The 14,777-nt window shown below is 42.4% G+C and overlaps 1 protein-coding gene across 1 annotated transcript in view; it reads left to right on the forward strand.

Moving 5' to 3' along the window:
* The window catches only part of LIN52 (lin-52 DREAM MuvB core complex component), a 78,062-nt gene that overhangs the window by 61,453 nt on the left and 1,832 nt on the right, over positions 1-14,777 (forward strand). The window lies entirely within an intron of this gene.

Below are 14,777 nucleotides of genomic sequence, written 5' to 3' on the forward strand. Positions count from 1 at the left end.
AGATGGCTGCTTTTAGTTTCTTGGAGTGGGAGGGACTGCAATACATTAATCTTAATATTTAGGTTAGTTGAAACAAAATGGTTGTATTCCTGTGTTTTTAGTGGATTTGATCTGAGTAGGTTTTTGTACTTGGCCATCTAGGAATCTATCTGTACACTGGTCTACTGGAGTCCACACTGGTTAGGTCTATATCATAATAATAGGCTTTGGAATGCTGTATAGAATCTATTACTGCTAGCTTGTAGAGGGATAGGAAACAAGGGGAACTTCTAATACACAACCCATTCCAGACAAATCATTTTGATTAAAAAATGTTAATACTTCTCATTTATATGTCTTCTGTAAGAAGGTGGAGCTATGTACGTTTAATAATTCTCTGAAACTATTATCCAGTTGTAGTAATCTGATACCACTGACAAAAACATTTGCATAATAAATGAAGATAACAAGTTGAACAGCTATTATAACAAACAGGCACACTGTCCAATGAATAACTCTTTGTGATCAAAGATAGAAATAGAGCAGACATTGTTAGTATGATCAGGTTCTTTTTTGTATTTAGAGGCCTAGTATTATTTAACCACACATTCTAAATTAGCTTTGTGCTTGTTTAGGAATTCAGTACCACAAGTCTTAACCTCATGCTTCGATTATTGTTTTTAACTTTTGACTTGTAATTCATTTCCCCATCTTTGATACATAAATACTGCCATATCTTAAAACTGGTTTTGGAAGGCCAAAGTGTAAATATTCAACTGATGAATGGATGGAATACAGGCAGTATAGACATTTTGTTTTCCATGTCTGCAACCAGTTTCTTAAGCACAAGTTTTGTATTTCAACTAAGTTTTCAATGTGCTTATAGCAAACTTGCTGGCTAAGCATTTTGTGAACACTTTTCTTTCTTAAAGGGTGTCACACATGCATTTTCCACACCAAAGCTCTGTAGTTTTAAATATTTAAGATATTCTCTTTTTCTTTTCTTTTTTGGCCCCCCAAAGGGGATTTTTTAATTGTATTTTCTATAACTAAACACTACATGAAAAAATAGGAAGGGGTCTACAAACTATGGGATAAAGAAAAGAAACCTCTAAAAACCCAAGAGTGGATGTCATACAAACAGCTTTAAAAGGTTACATGTTTATATTACTGGATTCTCATGTAAGATCATTGAACATGTTCATCAGCCTTCTTTTAAACTTTAAAACTAAATAAACCATCGTCTACTATGACTTCATAAAGAGCCTAAGAAAGCATAATTTTAAAAAAAATTTAGAACTTCAGGGTTATGATAACAACTCATTTTTTGTCCTTTTTCTTCCTCAATTTATAGCCTGTTTTTGGGGCTGCAGCCCCCAGATTTGAGTCTGATTCTTCGCAAGAAGATGTCTCTGCTCCATGTCTGCCTCTCTCCTTGGGACTGTCTTTTTCTTCTTCTTCTTCCACATCTGCTGGGCAGCTATGTAGATGCAAGAATTCTCTTGCCTTTTCCACAGTGTCAATTTTCTGTTTTCCATTCACAAACTTAAAGATGACTCCTTCCGGCGTAATCCATTTGTAGGCAATTTGTTTCTTTTGTAGAAATAAGACCAAGTCTTTGTAGTTGCGTCTTTTCCTTCTTATTTCAAATGGTATATCTTTTAAAACCTTTATCTCTTTGTCCTTTATTTTCAGGGTAGCTCCATTAGCCGCTTTGATAATTTGGTCACTCACGCTCCATCTGGAGAATCTCACCATCACTTCTCCTGGCAGATTATTTTTCCTTATAAATTCTGTATATGATCTATAGATTATATCCATATCACTCTGCATAGTCTTCGCTTTAATATCTGCCATTTGCCCCAAGCCTTTGCTCATTATCTGTATGAGATTCTCCCCTTTTTCCTCCGGGATCCCCTGAAATCTTAGGACACAGCTTGCCCTTTCCCTTTGCAGCTGTAGTAGTTGAGTCTCATCTATTTGATGCTTCTTTTCCATTGCCTGCATTTGTCTTTGTATCTTTTTGGTATTGGTATCAACTTCTTTAAGTCCCTGCTCAGTTTGATCTATCTTTTTGACAGTCTCGTTAATTTGGGCTTGCTGTGCGTCTAGTTTCCGATTTATTGCCGTCACCTGTTCCAGCAGAGGGCGTAGTGCTTCATTTAATATCCTTTGGAGGTCTGATGTTGTGTCCTGTCTGAGCAACAGCACTCACTGGGCTAGCACTTCCAGCAAACTTAGCTTTCACTATCTTTTCTTTTTCCTCTTTCTTCGTTGGAGGCGCCATTTTTGAGGAATTGTTTACTTTTCAGCAAAAGTTACCACAGTTTCTAAAGTTCTCCAATTCACTTGGTAAGTTCTTAAAAGTCCTTTATTTCAGTCTTTTCCGCTTCAAAAGCCCCCCCCCCCCGCTTAAACAGTAAAGTTCGCTTATACTTGTCTTTTTGGAGAAGAGTCCCCTCCCCCCTTGCTTCCCACGGGGCGGCTTTCGGCTTTTTTTGATGTTCTTGCTTTAACTTAACTCACAGTTCAATGGTAACACAATTTTCAGTTTGCTTTAAGTAGCAACTCGCTTGATCACCCGGCGTTTGATCCGGTGTGCACTTCTAGTTCCATCAGGAAACTCTGTAGCAGGACCGTCGGAGCATGAATGCCCCCCCCTCGCAGGCAGGGTCGCTGGAGGGGAAGCCTTCTAGCGCCCCATGGCTTGGAACCCCACACAAGGGCTCCGTGGGAGATGTGGATGATCGCACCCCCTCCTTGCCATGGGTTCTGGCGATCGTCTCCCGGAGGTCTGAGAGAAAGCGAGCACCATTGCGAGCGCCGAAACCGGAAGTCAATATTTAAGATATTTTTAATCACATATATAAATACACAAGAAGGGACCCATAAGGAATTCACAGGGGAGTACAAATTCTATCCCCCTTCTGGTCCCCTATTGCTCATTTCTCCACCTCTTGTTTGCCTTCTCCCTCCCTTGCTGATGCTTGTGACCCTCATTGGCCAGGGGATGGGGGATGGTCTTGAAGAAGAAAGCACACAGGAGATAATTTCTGCTGTAAATTCATTTAAAAAATCCTCCCACTGTTGAACAGCAGCAATGGGCCAGTGAGTAAACAATGCTAACCAGTTACTGATGTGGACCCATTGTGAGTTCATAGGTCATCTTTGCTGGTCAGGCAATAAAACAATAACATAGATTGGATTGAAGAATGAACCCAATCTGGACCAGCAGAAGAGTTGTTTAGCTAGATTACACCAAAGGTTGATATAATTCTATCACCACTATCAAAGAAAATAAACATCCCCTCCACCCTGCCCTTATGGCAGCTGTGGACTTGCCATGTATGAAAAGGGCAAGATTATTTATATGTTTAAGTAATTTCCATTATTCTGTTAACAGTGTCCTACCCCTCATTTTTCCCAGCAGTAGCTGCTGGACTTGGGCTGAAATCTTCCAAGCTTTTGATCATGGAAGACTATTGCATCCTGCTAAGGTGCTTCTTGCTGGAGCAGGACTTCGTAAGTGCTATGGCAACAATGGGCCTCCTCCAATACTTCTTGGATCCCAGACAATTGAGAGGTGGGATAGGAGTTGGTCTTTGGACTATTACCTTTTGTTGTGGAAAGACTGTTATCTGGTGAAGCTCAGGAGTAGAAAGCGTATCTGGGAGGTTGATGTGGTATCTTCAAGACACTTCTCTCACCCTGACCTGGATAGCCCGGGAAAGCCTGATCTCGGCATCTAAGCAGTGTCAACTCTGGCAAGTACTTGGATGGGAGACCTCCTTGGAATACCAGCAGTTGGGAGGCAGGGGCAGGCTTTATTCAGCCACCTCTCTAAACATCCTCCAGGCCCCCAGTAGGGTCAGTCACCAGAGGTCGCCATGTCTTCCAGGTGCTCCCACATTCACACACACACACGCACACACAAACATGGATATATGAAAAATACAAAAAAACCCAATTTTTTTTAAAAAGACACCTGTCTCACTGTTAAAAGTTTATGCTTTAGGCTGTGGAGTAGAAGGGCCAACAACTGAAACGTAGGTAGAAGACGACTTTGGTTTTATCCAACACAGTGTACGCTCCAGCTCTTCTTGGAGAGAGGCAAAAAACTTCATACTTCTTTGCCATAGCTGCATCTGCACATGGTTGGCTGGTGGAACTTTTCAGAATAGTTGGTTACCTGATATGCATGGGATTATGCATGGGAAAGAGCAGGTAGAGAAAGAGGTACTTTTCTCCCTTTCTCACAATACAAGAACTCGTGGGCACTCCATGAAATTGCTGAGCGGTCGGGTTAGAACGGATAAAAGGAAGTACTTCTTCACCCAAAGAGTGATTAACACTTGGAATTCACTGCCACAGGAAGTGGTGGCGGCTACAAGCATGGACGGCTTCAAAAGGGAATAAGATAAGCATATGGAGCAGAGGTCCATCAGTGGCTATTAGCCACAAGGTATAGATAGGGACTCTGGGGCAAGTGATGCTCTGTCATCTTGGTGCTTGGGGGGGTCAACAGTGGGAGGCTTCTAATGTCCTGGCCCCACTGGTGGACCTCCTGATGGCACTGGTATTTCTGGCCACTGTGTGATACAGAGTGTTGGACTGGATGGGCCTTAGGCCTGATCCAACATTGGCATCTCTTATGTTCTTATGATAGGATCTGGTCCTGGTAGAGAGGATGTTTGCTCAGATGCCTGCTGTGGCATCGTATTAATATACTACTTGTTTATATAGCGTATCAATGTCTTTTTGTTTGCAGAGTACAAGACGACAGGTCCCTGCTCCAAAGAGCTTAATTTTATTAAACAGAGACATCAGAGGGTGGAGAGGGTGTCTGAGGCTTTGGTTAGTTATATCTGGACAAGTCTCGAACTCTCTTCCCTCCAACTGGTGAAGCTGTCCAACTGGCAGTGGTTAACGCCTCTCTGAATGAAAGGTGATGAGTCCTTGCAAGAGGCAGAGTTCTGAGACCTATTTTGAAGGGGCAGGAAGAAGCGTAATGGATTCATTTAACCTGAAAAAGTATCGGTCAGTCTCAATCCATTTATGAGTAAGGAGATAGAGAAGGTTTAGAAAATCAGTTGCATTTTATGTTGGGAGGAAGCTGATTTTTTGTACCCACTTTTCAGGTATCAGGTTAGTCTCAGTTGTAGATGACCTTCACCAGGAAGTCAACAGGGACAGTATATCGTTGGTTGTCCTAGGCTTTTCAACAGTCTTCAGTATCCTCAGCAAATCTTTTGGATCATCTGGCAAAATTAGGTATAGGAGATGCTGCTTTACAGAACTTTCCCACCTCTCTATCAGGTAGGATATCACAGGTGGTACCAGGACATCTCCCCCCCCCAAAAAAAAAAATCCTGGGGATGACAAGGGATTCCTTGAATTGGTGCCTGGAGTCACTAATGGGTTGTGTGAGGACCAGTAAAGCCAGGCCTGTAGCTACAGTGGGGCATTTCGGGGCCCTGCCTCCTTAATTAAAAGCCCACCCCACAAATAGCCATGCTAGAAACCTTATTTTTGAGGAGAGCCCCCCCCCTGCTGCTGGCAGCAGCCAGGGTGAGAACATGGTGACTTGCCCTCAGGCTTTCCTCTCCCTCCCACTGTGGAATTTTGGGGGGAGGATCATGGGAACTGGGAAAAGACAGCTCAGAAGGCATTTAAATGCCTTTTGAGTTCCCTTCCACAGGGCGAGAAAGCTTAGAAAGGCATTCAAGAGTGGCACCTTCAATAAATTTCCAACTGCTAGCCCAGTCCTGCTGTATACCACCTAGGTCATGGTGGAGGAGGAGGAGAGGAGGAGATTGGATTTATATCCCACCCTTCACTACCCAAGGGAGTCTCTGTGGTGTTTCATCCAACATGCTGCTTGGTACAGGACAGGATCCCTAGCAAACTGCTGTCCCATCTCTCTTGTAAAAATCTCTAGCAAAGGAGAGCGTACTACCTCCTGAGGCAATTTGTTCTACTGGCAAACCACTCTTATCCTAGGGGAATTCTTTATAATATGTAAACAAAACCATATAGGGGTTTAATTATAACAGCCAGTAATCTATATTGTGTCCAGTGCCCCTCAGTGACTTTTTGGAGCTGGTGAGACATATTCCACTCAGCCAGCCTCACCAACATGTTCTGGACCAACTGAAGTTTCCAGATTGTCTTCAAAGGCAACCCCATGTAAGGTGCATTGCAGCAGTCTAACATGTGTAATCAGAGTATAGATAATGATAACCAGATCTTGCTTTCTGAAGAAGGGACACAACTGGCAAGCCAACCAAAGCTTTAGTTCACCACAATGTGTACTACAGATGAGACCTAAGTTTCCAAAATGGATCTAATGGCCCTCTGTCCAACTGCTAATATGCTCTTTCAAGAGGAGTGCAGCCCCGTCTAGGCTGACACCTCAAAGTACTGTTAGATTATCCATTTGGAAAGATTTCCTGAGCATAAGAGGTTTTCAGCAGTGGAGTAAGCTGCACAAGGAAATTGGAGGTTTGTTATCCATTTGTCATCCTTCTTTAGATATCATTAGAGATTTTCAAGAAAAGGTTGAAAAAGCATCTGTTGGATGCTTGATACAAGGTGGAAGATCAGATTAAGATCCGCTGTGTGTTTTTAAGTCTCATTCTTAATGCATATGTAATGGAAATATCAAAGATGATTGGTGGACTTTCTGTTCCATGAATATCTAGTGCTTGGATGATCAGTATTTGTGTGAGTGTGTATATGTTTATTAATAGTGTTGTGGTTTAATTATATTATGTGAACATGATGGGGCATCACTGTACATAAATAACTTTTTTCTTTGAGATCCTTCAGGGTAACAGCTGCTTACATAAGTGTAAGTCACTACTTTCATTACTGGTTTTATCAGAGTAAATCCTCCATTATTTCCTGACTATCCAGACCTTATGACACTGTATAGTGCAGTGTTAACCACATACATGAGAAGGCTTTTTACAAGATGTTGGGGACCAATGGGAGTGGAGCCCCAGTCTCAAGCTGAGTATTCTTTTCTAATTAAATTGCCCTTGGAAGGAACATCCGGAGCCACAGTTTCCAGTTTCGATTGAAGGCCAAACATTGTGAGTCTTTGTCATTTGATTAAAAATGTTACTTAACCTTTAAATTGCTACAGATGTAAAGATAGCCCTGAGTTTCTAATGTAATCTCCTCAAAGTTAAAATCGGGAAAATCTTTGTGTAATGAAACCCATATGTCATAGTGAAAGGATGCAAAGCGCTGGCAGAGTGGGCTGCTCTCGCAAGGGATTCTGTACCCAATCTTGTTAACCAGGGCTGCTTTTGGTAATCCCTCATCTCCTCACTTGCAAGAAATCAATCTGTACTACTGAATCTCTTCAACCAGCAGCCACAAAATTTACTGCAGGAGGCAGTTTGGGGACACTTGTAGTGGGAAGGGAGACCAAGGCAACAAGGCTAAATACAGGATTGAGGGATTGAAGTTCCAAAGAGGAGATTATATTAAACTGTGCTCCACCCTCCCAGCAACAGGAAAATTAAGCTTTCGTTTTTGGCTTCTGCCTCCTGTCTTCACTACCTGGTTTGAGATCCTTCTATTATGAGGCAGAAAATTTAATTCCTGGTTTGGGGGCCTCATGTTATTTATAGCAACCCAATGGCTGTTCCTGGGCAAGGGTGGATTTGTTCAGATACTCAGCTTTTATTGTAACCTAGGCCGATTACATCTTAAATTGGTATTTTCCGTGGTCTTCAGTGCCCCCACTTCCCCATCTAGCTGAGGAGATTAATTTGTAACTGAGCTATTGCAGTCGTAGCTATTGTTGATTTTCTATTGTAGTGATAGATGCACTGCATAGGATAGATAGTAAATTTTGCCCTGAGATGGCGATTCATGTTTGTGTTCTGTGCCACACAGATTTTTGCAGTTGTTTGCTGGTATAATGAAATCTGCACTGAGTCCTCACCTCCAAGAGGCAAGTCCTTTGGATTAAGCAACCATTTAAAAATATCCCCAAAGTTTTCAGTACAATTTTGTTTAACCATTCATTAGAAGACCAGCCTCTATGCCCTAAGCAACTGGCTCCCCTTGTCCTCCTGGGTAGCCAGTGACAACAGCTATTATTGTGTGTTTCACTGGCAACAATTTCATCTAGGTTATAGGTGGCAGTTCCTTTATCTTCTTGCTTGCATCTGTACCAAAACAATTCTGAGACTCTTAGAACAGAATTCCTCATGAGGCACAACAAAAGAAGATTTACTATTATAAACTTTTTTTCGGTGTCTCACCCATATTTGGGCAGGGAGGGATTCTGAATGAAGAAATACAAGAGGCTGGAACTGAGCTCTACCCAATCTGATTTTTCCTAGGAGTATACCATCCTAGATTCTTGTGTAAGTAGATTACAGAAACTGCAGCAACATACAAGAAAAATAGACAGGAAAATTCAGGAATTTCTCTTTGCAATTTGAACAGCGTTTGCAGGTGATGGTAGGCTTATTTTGATAGCTTAAAGAGTTTCCCTCAGTTTTGTATCATACCTTTTAAAATTTAGCGCCTAGTTGCCTCCTTAGTGTGTATGGAGAAGAGGAATACGGAATAGCAGAAGGCTGTCTCCTGCTCCTAATGGGATTTTGTAGCAGCATGTGCGAGTTTGTTTCAGAAGTCAGAAATGAACAGATGTTGGTATAAATTACCTCTGTGTCTGATGTCTTGCAAATTAAAAGCGCGGTTGGCATCACTAAACAATTTCACCAGGTGGGGGGGGAGGGTAAGCGGGTGGTGATTATTGTAGCAGGTCGGTAAGAATCTTTAAGCTGTAGCCGAGCAAGATAGCAAGGATAAAGGAATGAAGAATAAAATGAGAGGTCTGTGAATTAATCAGAAATGTTAACATCTCCGATGACAAGCGAACAGGAGGGCACGTGCTCCGGAGCAGCCCCCAACTCACAGTAATTTCACTTGGAGTGCAGAACTAGTCAGTGCTTGCAGTCTGATTTATAGGGTGCAGCCCTCTTCAGGGGCGCATAGTTGTCACACATTCGTATATCTCATATATGGGACTGGTGCTGTGGAAAACTTCCACTCCATCAGCTGATAATGCATCAGTTTGATATTACTTCAGCAAGAATAGGGCGTGGGATTTGATTCAACATGAAATTTCTAGAACCTCAAACTTCCAGTGGTTATGTTTCTAAGGAGAGGTTTTTTTACCCCAAGAAATGACTGAAGAACATGACTGTTTTGTAACATTTGTATCCTTTTACTGAAAAATCTACATTTTATAGCCTCTGAACTTCACAGATATGTGCAGTCTTATCTCCCATCATGAGAATATTTGGATGAAACAGCTATTAAAGTACTTGGTTGTTTCAGCTCACATAGCAAGGTCCAATTTATATAACTATTTTCATACAGTGAAGTATAAGCTGAGTGGATATGGTTTGACTTTTTCCTCTCTGGGTACGTTATAAAATTGGTCATGTGATTGCTTTGGATTCTCCTTTTCCCTAGTGTAATTGTGTATTGGTCATCACCAAACCTATGTATTTAAATACTGAGTTGGTGCAATAAAATGGAATCTGAATGTGGTCAATCATATGACCAATAACCCTCATATCAACCCACATATCATCATCTAATGCTGCTGTGAACTGGGCCTTAATCAAGGGTGTTGTAGGAGACTTAAACCTTATTGATTCAAAGTAGTTACACCATGTCTTATCTCCTCAATTTACCCTAAACCAAATGCCCTCTGGATTAAAACAGTCTTACATGGCTTCCTGGATACACCAAGTGAAAATGTCTGCTGTACCTGCTCTGGTAGGCCATTCCAGATGAATGAACCTACCACAAAGAAAACCTGTGACATAACTGTTGCCAGTGGACAATTGTAGTTGAGGGGACCACCAAGAGAAGTCTGTCTAAGGAGTATAAGCGGCTCATGGGGGTAAATTGGGAGATGCAGTCTGAGAGGTATGAAGGCTCCAGCCCATGAAGGGCTTTAAAGGAGATAACTGGCACACTGAATTAGGCCCTGAAGCAAATAGACAACCAGTGCAGTTGACATAGCATGGGCATCATATGTTCCAAGCAGATAACCTCAAACAAGACCATTACATTTTGTACCAGTTGAAGCCTCCAAGATATCTTCAAAGGCAGCCTCACAGAGTACATTACGGTAGTACAAGCTAGAGGGTATGGTAGCATGGATCAGTGTGGCTAGGTCCGTAGACGCTAGCCAGAGCTTGTGACTGACCCAAGATCACATCAGCAGGTGCAAGTGGAGGAGTGGGGAATCAAACCCGGTTCTCCCAGATTAGAGTCCGCACACTTAACCACTACACCAAACTGGCTCTCGAATGTTGTCTAAAGACAACATATAATCCAAAGAGATCCACGGAACAAGATATAATTAAAAAATACAAAATACCATGAAATTATAACTATGGAAGTTTCAATCCGTCAGTATTTCCTTATTATAGTGCATATGTCTCTACAACAGTGCGTATCTTAATTGCAATAAACAATTCGTTATCACTATCAGCAGTCCATTCTAATGATGAATGAAAGTGCCTCTAAGTGTCAGGGTTCCCAGTCAATCACACTCAACACCAGGTCTTCAGGAGATTCAGTTTATTGAGAGAGAAAGTACTTGAGACACCATGAACTCTTGTGTCAGGAATGGCGGGAGAGGCGTGGGGCTTTTGGGATATACCCCCTTCAAAGGAGACCCCCTGGTACTACAAAGCCCATAAGCAAGCACTATTAAGCGCAGGCTAACACCCAGCCATTAGGTTCCCAGCAGGAAGCTCGGGAAGAAGTGCCTCTAGCCCCAAGGACACCTGCAAGATAAGCGCAAGCAAAGGAGAAGGAGTGGGGGAGGCGAGCGAGCATATCCCTTTGATCGAACATTCCAACACATAGCAGAATTAGTTGACAGTAAGTGTTCTTTCCAAGATTAAAGTGTTTGTGCTGTAGTAAACGGTCCTATGTCCTTTGTTCTTTCAGATCCAGTAATTGTGGGTGATTTATGGATGTTCTAATGGAGCCTCTGACGGACTTGTCAACATTTACATATGAAAAATACAAAAAATCTCCAATTGTCAGTCAGAATCCTTGCTGGGCAAAAGCCCTACCTGGGCCCACCCACTTCCTAAAAACACTCGGCAGGCTCAGTGGTGCCCATGGGCACCGTGTTGGGGACCTGTTGTATCGGTTAGGTTACTTCTGTTGTCTTTAGCTGGCACATTGTCACACCCAAAGTCTTTAGTCACAAAAATTTATGCCTTCTTACATAAGAATGTAAGTAGAGCCCTGCTGGATCAGACCAGCGGTCCATCAGATCTCACACAGTGGCCAGACAGTTACTCTGGAGGGCCAACAGCAGGGAATAGAGGCCAAGGTCTTCCCCTGATGGTGCCTCAGTGGCACTGGTATTGAGAGTTTTACTGCTTCTGAATGTGGGGGTTCCCATTAGGTGCCATAGCTAGTAGCCATTGATATATCTGTCCTCCATAAATCTGTCTTTTAAAGCCATCTGTGCCATCAGTACATCCTCTGGCAGTTAATTCTACATTTTAATAACTTGTTGAGTAAAGAAGTATTTCCTTTTGTCTGTCCTGAATCTACTGCCCTTGAATTTCATTGCATGCTCCTGAGTTCTAATACTTTGGGAGAGAGAGGAAAAGTTCACATTTTATCTACCCTGTGCATAATTTTATAAAGCATTATCATGTCCGTGTTTCATTGTCTCTTTTCTAAACTGAAAAGTCCCAGACTCTTCAGCCTTTCATCATAGTAAAGGTGTTCCAACCCCTTAATCATCTTGTTTGCCCTCTTCCATACATCTTCCAACCATGCAGTATCCTTTTAGAGATATGGTGACCAGAACTGCACACAGTATTCTAAATGAGGCTGCACCATAAATCTGAACAGGGCCATTAGAGTATTGGCTGTTTTATTTTCTGTCCTTTTCCTGATGACCCCAGCATAGAGTTTGCCTTTTTCACTGCTGTGGCACACCGGGTTGACATTTTCATTGAGCTATCTACTACGACCCCAGGGTCTCTTTTCCTCTCAATCTCAAAAAGTTCAGACCACATTAGGTAAAGGTACAGATTCCCTTGCTCGAAACATTAGTGTGTACTTAAAGTTCAGATTTTTTTGTTCCAGTATGCATCACCATATGCTTTACCTACATTGAACTCCATTTGCCACAGTGTTGCCCACTCAGCCAATCTGTGGAGATCTTCCTGGAGCTCTTCACAGGACTGAGATATCATGGAGCTTGTGACTGACCCTGGAGGGCCTTTGGAGTTTTCTGATTAGAGTTTACTAATCCACCTGTGCACACTTTCTGGCCCATGGAAAGTATCTGTGGGAAGTGGGAAGAGTGGTGTCAGTATATCCTGCAAACACTAAAACATAAACTGAGGTTACAGATAACTTAGGGTCTTCTGTCTGCTTTCTAGTAATTGCTCTTCTTTTCTAGGCTCTGAGGTTTGCAAACATAAAAGTAACAAGTAATATTTCACCCAAACCAAAGTTTGCTCTCATGCTTTCAAGAGTCTCCACATGCTGTGCGTCCGTCACTAGGGTCTATCACAGCAGGGCTATTTGGCCTGGGCCTCACATTCACAGAGGGCCTCAGATTTAGACGATGGCATTATCTCCAAATGAGGTTACACATACAGTCAACAGAGATACACTGACAGGATTGAAAGAAGATGTTTATCTTACAGTGTATCCCATTAGTAGGCCACACCATCTGTAATGAACACTAATGAATTAATATCAACCTCTGGTGGCTGTGGGGTAACAAGGCCAGGTGCCCAGCACTGCCAGTACCTCAAAAAATTGAAGTGGCCTGGGCCTCTGTCAGTCTCTGAGAGGCCCTGTCCATCACTGCAGTATGTATCCTGTAGTTGAAATACTCCACATTTCTAGAGCTCCCCCTTTCTCTGTTATTTTTGTTTGCCTCAGCAGATGCCAACATTCGCTGTTGCTTTAATAACTGAGAAACAGAAGTCAGGATGGCCTATCCAGAGAGAAGTAGGCTTGATTCTTAACAGCTGGGCAAGGGAACAAGCTGAGCCAAACCCTAATAATATCCTTGAGAACATTTAATTCCTTCTACATAAATGAATGTCTGCTGCTTGTTCCTATGGGGAGAAGCAAGCACTGGGAGGAGAGATTCAGAAATGTGTGAGACAAAAGAATATTGGGGGGGAGGCTGTTGCGTGGGAGAATTAGTATTGCAACAGAGGGACTTTGTGTGAGAAACAGGAGGTTATTGGAGGAGGGACAGGAAATGTTTCATGAAAGGAGAAGACAGGATGGCTGTAATGAATGCTGGAGTGGAAAGGGATGAGGCAAAGGATATGAGCCCTCCCTTCACCCCGGTCTCCCCTTCTCCCTGTGAAATTTGATGGGCCTGTTGCTATGTATGTAAAACATCTGTCTCCAGCATTCTGTCCTACTGTAGCAGGATAGGGCTATGCATGTAGGAGAAGACTAGTTGGTAGTTGCTGGAATCACCAGGGAAATTAAACAGGTTTAGTGCCCACCCCAAATCCTTCCTTCCTTCCTTCCTTCCTTCCTTCCTTCCTTCCTTCCTTCCTTCCTTCCTTCCGCCGTCAAGTTGCAGCTGACTTACGGTGACTCCATAGGGTTTTCAAGGCAAGAGATATTCAGAGGAGGTTTGCCATTGTGCCTGCCACTGCATTGCGACCCTGGCATTCCTTGGCAGTCTCCCATCCAAATACTAACCAGGGCTGACCCTGTTTAACTTCCAGGACCTGAAGAGATTGGGCTAGCCTGGGCTATCCAGGGCAGGCCTGCACTCCTTTACTTTCTCTAAATATGGCTGTCACTTGATTAAAGAAATCTTAATTGGTTAATTTTTAATCACATGATCAGTCTATGTATGACAATAGTTCTGAAGAGAGAGGCATTGTTTGGGCACGATGTAGCCAAAGTTTAGCCTTTTTAAATATCATGGATTTCAATAGCCTTTTTGTTCTTTGATGATGAACATACATTTCATAACAGGTTATTTTAGAAAATGAGATAGAAATGTATGAAGCTGCCCTATATTGAATGAACTTATTGGTTCATCTATGGATGTATGAAGCTACGCTATATTGACTGAAGCTTTTGATCTGTCTTATTTCCATAATATTACCTCTGACTGGCGGCTGTCCGCCAGAGCCTTAGGTAGAGAAGGATCTTTTCCAGTCCTGCTATCTGAGAACCTTCTCTAAGAACCTGGAATCTCCTGCATGCAAAGCGTGACTCTTCCACTGAGCTGTGCTCCTGTAATCCTGTATGCGTTCCCTACAGGGGTTTTCTTGCATTAACTATTTTTTAAATTACCTGATTAATGGGTTAGATTAACTGATGTAAAAACATTTTCATCAGTTCAAAGGGTACCCTGATCATCAGCAAAGTATTACAGCCCTATGTGTCGGAAGAATTGCTATTAAAGCTTGTAGCAAAAAGTAAACCTCTGCACTTGGAGCAATATGTCTTCCCTCTGACAGAAAGTTGTAGGGGCCTTGCTGATGGGGATCCCTCAAGGAGTTGCACATTCGGCGATTTTTACAGTATATAAGCCCCTGCCCCCTATTGCTGCTGGACATTTTACTCATTACATAAGCATGAGGAGACCACATAAAAAGGAAATGGGTCACATGTTCTCCTTAAGAAGTTTATCTTGTCTTGAAAAACGTAATACTAGGGTACCTCCACTAGAATCATAGAACTCACAAGTCAGAAATACTCTGCAGAAAAGTAGCTATGTAAAA

Source organism: Gekko japonicus, unplaced genomic scaffold (genome assembly GCF_001447785.1).
Source record: "Gekko japonicus isolate JY-2015 unplaced genomic scaffold, Gekko_japonicus_V1.1 scaffold719, whole genome shotgun sequence".
NCBI classification, from domain to species: domain Eukaryota; kingdom Metazoa; phylum Chordata; class Lepidosauria; order Squamata; family Gekkonidae; genus Gekko; species Gekko japonicus.